The sequence below is a fragment of the Vulpes lagopus genome, chromosome 3 (assembly GCF_018345385.1).
Source record: "Vulpes lagopus strain Blue_001 chromosome 3, ASM1834538v1, whole genome shotgun sequence".
Classification (NCBI taxonomy): domain Eukaryota; kingdom Metazoa; phylum Chordata; class Mammalia; order Carnivora; family Canidae; genus Vulpes; species Vulpes lagopus.
Window position 1 is genome coordinate 106,267,280 of NC_054826.1, and position 4,891 is coordinate 106,272,170.

A 4,891-nucleotide genomic window follows, 5' to 3' on the forward strand; every position below is an offset into this window, starting at 1 on the left:
CTCTCTGCCATAGGTTTCTTAGATCCTGGCCTGGTACACAAGGCAGTAAAGTATGTTATATGCCCTCTCATCTGGACAATCAACTCTTCAAATGGTTCATAAAGTCCTAACATGATTGCATGAATTAGGAAAAGGTACCCTTTCCTTAAAACAATCTACTGCCATCTATTGGAAATCTGTTGTAATAACTATACAGATTTCTGGTTACCAGGAAGCAGAGTTGTGCTATGCATAGGTTAAAAAGCTTTCAGCAGTGGCCCTGGTCCCAGGGAGATCAGATACATCTTCTACATTCCAACCACTTGTGCTCGCTTCGGCAGCACATATACTAAAATTGGAACGATACAGAGAAGATTAGCATGGCCCCTGCGCAAGGATGATACATTCCAACCACTTGCCCACACTGTCGTCTCTGGAGACATGTTTTCCCAGAACCTTCTTTCTGACATTCTTCATCTATTTTTATCTGTTGTTGATTTGGGGAAAATGTGAACTAGAATAGCCATCAATTGGCCTGAATAGGGTGATGAATTAATACTCAGGAAAACAAACGACACTTTTTGTCAGTGGTTTGATCTAATCTATTTGGTTATATCCATAAGCAAAGATATTTTAAAGAGCCAACTTTGAAGTAACAATATTAAAGTAATAACAGCCACTAAAGTTCCTCAGTGCTTATATCTCTACCTACATAAAGATATAGATCAGAGGGATCCCTGGGTGGCGCAGTGGTTTGGCGCTTGCCTTTGGCCCAGGGCGCGATCCTGGAGACCTGGGATCGAATCCCACGTCAGGCTCCCGGTGCATGGAGCCTGCTTCTCCCTCTGCCTATGTCTCTGCCTCTCTCTCTCTCTGTCTCTCTGTGACTATCATAAATAAATAAAAATTTAAAAAAAATTTAAGATATAGATCAGATATATCTATATATAGATATATAGGTATATAGATATATAGATATAGATATATTACATACAATCACATATATACATAAACTCATGTAATCATCCCAGGAGGGGTGCCTGGGTGGCTCAGTGGTTGAGCTTCTGTCTTTGGCTCAGGTCATTATTCTGGGTTCTTGGGATCAAGTCCCGCATCAGGCTCCCCACAGAGAGCCTGCTTCTCCCTCTGCCTATGTGTCTGCCTCCCTATGTCTCATGAATAAATAAAATATTTTTAAAAAATCTTCCTGGGAATCCTGTTGAGTAGGGATTATTACCCTGATGAGGTAGGCAAGAAAACAGGCCTAGTGATGTTACATTACTTGACGGAGGTCAAGGATAAAAGAAGCTGAGCCACATAGCCCAAAAACCCAAACCAAAACAAAAAGTTCAACTGAGTCAGGACTCACTCACTCACACCTATGCCATTGGATCCAAAGCCCATGCTTCTAACCACTTAGGTGGAGATTAGCTAAGGTCCCAGGCCCTGAATTGAGACCTTAAGTCTCTGCCTCTTGACCAGAAGCCAGGGCTTCTCCTCAGTGGCCTGGAACATCATAGCTGTATTCATGAGAGTGGCCCAAAGGGAAAAAGTAAGGTAGGTTGATGTTTGTGGCTGAAAGACAGGGATGGCCAGTGGGATTTGGAAGGAGGAGAAATGGTGGGCCTCTCCTTTTAACTATGACATCTCTGACACCTGGCACCCTCTTGGTGCAGTTAGCATTTGCTGAAGGATCGAGCAGCTACTCAGTCAACCAGACACACGTCTGTGAGAGCCCCTCTTTGTGCTTCGCCTCTCTGATGTCCACCCCTACCAGCACCCCTTCCCTTTCCCATAAATGAGCTCGTCTGAACTGGATTTGAGGTCATCCTATGCTATAGGCCCTGTGCCAAGTGTCCTACCTGCATCTGCTTATTAATGTGAGGTAAGAATCCCCTGATAGATGATTTCATATTTGAGAGTTCTGGGATGGAGAGAAATATGCTCAATTTATTAGACTCTATAGAACAAAAAGAAACAATTGAAAGCCATTTTTCCCCCCATAGGGGACTTAGGGTCTGATTACAAATTTAACTGATTGAGTTATTTTAAATAATTTAACTAGAAAGACAAAGTTAATATGGTGGATTCTTTTGACTACTCATATACTTTAAGCATATACAAATAGAGTAATTGCAGGGGTGCCTGGGTGGTTCAGTCAGCTAGGTGCCTGCCTTCAGCTCAGGTCATGATCCCAGGATCCTGGGATTGAGCCCCACTTATGGTTCCATGCTCAGTGGGGAGCCAGCTTCTCTCCCTGCTTTGATCCCCATGCTGTGCTCTTGCACTCTCGCTTTCTGTCAAATAAGTAAACAGAATCTTTTTAAAAACCCAAAACAAGGAGTAATTACAGAATTTATTAAAACCTGGCCATCAAAACTGATTATAAAAGTGCTAAAACCATGGATTTAACCTTCTCTCTTGTACTTAATTCCAACACCTTCCTGAGGTTCCAATTTTTATACCTTTCTCGGGTTTCAGTAATCCTACAGTCATTATAGAGTTTTTGTAATCCTACTAGACCCAAAAGAAAAAGGAAACTGTCTCAGAATAAGCTCAAGATGCAGGTTCTGGCCAGAGACATGGGATCAGGTTGCACAGTTATGAAGATTCAAAATTGAGGATCTTTAGCCCCGGTTCCTGTTAAGTCAAGTTTTCTTGTTACCTTGGGTAGCTTTTACGTTTCTTTCTTTTTCTGTCTTTATTTCTTGTTTATTCCTTCTTTCTTTTTTCTCTCTTTCCTTTGTATGTTTAAAGAAACACTTATGGAAATGTCAAACAAATGGAAAGGTAAATATAGGGCTCCCTGGGTGGCTCAGTGGTTTAGTGCCGCCTATGGTTTGGTGTTCTTTGGCTGTGATCCTGGAGTCTCGGGATCAAGTCCCACATCAGGCTCCCTGCATGGAGCTATCTTCTCCCCTAGCTTGTGTCTCACCTACTACTCAAACAATTTCAACTCATGGCTACTGATTCTCCTCCCTTATTATTTTGAAGCAAATCTTTTTTAAAAAAGATTTTTAAATTTATTCATTTGACGACAGAGAGCACAAGCAGGGGGAGTAGCAGGCAGAGGGAGAGGGAGAAGCACGCTCCCCACTGAGCAGGGACACCGATGCGGGGCTCAATCCCAGGTCCCTTGGGATCATGACCTGAGCCAAAGGCAGCTGCTTAACCAACTGAGCTACTCACTCAGTCACCCCCATGTTAACCATTTTTAAGTGGAAAATTCTGTAGCATTGAGTACATTAATCTTGTTGTGTAACCATCACCACCATCAATCTCCAGAACTCTTTTCATCCTGCAAAACTGAAACAGTACACATTAAACAGTAACTCCTCTTTCCCTTTCCCCCCAATTTCTGACCCCCACTCTTTCACGTTCTGGCTCTGAATTTGACTACCTGAATTTGACACACATGATTTCCTATGAATGAAATCATGCAGTACTTGTTTTGTTTTGTGGCTTAATTTCACTTAACATAATATCCTCATGATCCACCCATGTTGCAGCCCATGTCAGAAGTTCCTTCCTTTTTTGGAGTGGATAATATTCCATTGTATATAATATCCCATGTTTTGTTTATCCATTCATCCATCAATGGACACTTGGATTGCTTCCATCCCTTGACTAGGTGTTCAGACATTTCTTTAAGACTCTGCTTTCAATTATTTTTGTTTACCCAGCAGTGGAATTGCCAGCTCTTTTCTTTCTTTCTTTCTTTTTTTTTTTTTTTAAGATTTTATTTATTTACTCATGAGAGACACAGGGAGAGAGAGACACACACACACAGGCAGAGGGAGAAGCAGGTTCCATGCAGAGAGCCCGATGTGGGACTCAATACTGGGACTCCAGGGTCATGCCCTGGGCTGAAGGCGATGCTAAACTGCTGAGCCACCCGGGCTTCCCTGCCAGCTCTTTTCAGAAGGCCTGCCATACTGTTTTCCACAATAGCTGCACCAATTTACATTCCTACCAACCATCTGCAAATGTTTCAATTTCTCCATACCATCATCAACATTTGTTATTTTCTGGGGTTTTCTTTAATAGTAGCCATTCAAATGAGTGTGATTTTTGTGGTTTTGCGGTTTTCTCATTGTGGTTTTGATTTGCATTTCCCTAATAGCGATGTTGAGCATCTTTTCATGTGCTTGTTAGCCATTTGTGGTGTTCTTTGGAGTAATGACTGTTAGAGTCCTTTGCCCATTTTTTAATGTTTGTTACTTTTGTGGTTGTTAAGCTGTGAGAGTTCTTTATCCTGAATATTAATCCCTTATTATAGAATCTGGGGATCTTTTGTGATGGGACCTGTAGCTCGGTATTTTTTTTTGTAGCCCAGTATTTTTAAAAAATATTTATTTGGGATCCCTGGGTGGCGCAGCGGTTTGGCGCCTGCCTTTGGCCCAGGGCACGATCCTGGAGACTCGGGATCGAATCCCACGTCGGGCTCCCGGTCCATGGAGCCTGCTTCTCCCTCTGGCTGTGTCTCTGCCTCTCTCTCTCTCTCTCACTGTGTGCCTATCATAAATAAATAAAATAAATTTTAAAAAAAATATTTATTTATTTATTATTTACGATAGACATAGAGAGAGAGAGAGGCAGAGACACAGGAGGAGGGAGAAGCAGGCTCCATGCCAGGAGCCTGACGTGGGACTCGATCCCGGGACTCCAGGATTGCACCCTGGGCCAAAGGCAGGTGCTAAACCGCTGAGCCACCCAGGGATCCCCAGTAGCCCAGTATTTTTTAAGCTCCTCAGGTTGAAGACTATTCTCTCTCTTTTTTTTTAAAGATTTTATTTATTTATTCATGAGAGACACACAGAGAGAGGCAGAGACATAGGCAGAGGGAGAAGCAGGCTCCCTTTGGGGAGCCTGATGAGGGGCTCAAACCCAGGACTCCAGGATCATGACCTGA

The 4,891-nt window shown here is 42.7% G+C and overlaps 1 non-coding gene across 1 annotated transcript; it reads left to right on the forward strand.

The window, feature by feature from the left end:
* Nucleotides 1-304: 304 nt before the first annotated feature.
* LOC121488461 lies at nucleotides 305-411 on the forward strand. Its single transcript, XR_005987089.1, has one exon. It is a non-coding gene; the product is annotated as a U6 spliceosomal RNA (small nuclear RNA).
* Nucleotides 412-4,891: the final 4,480 nt, after the last annotated feature.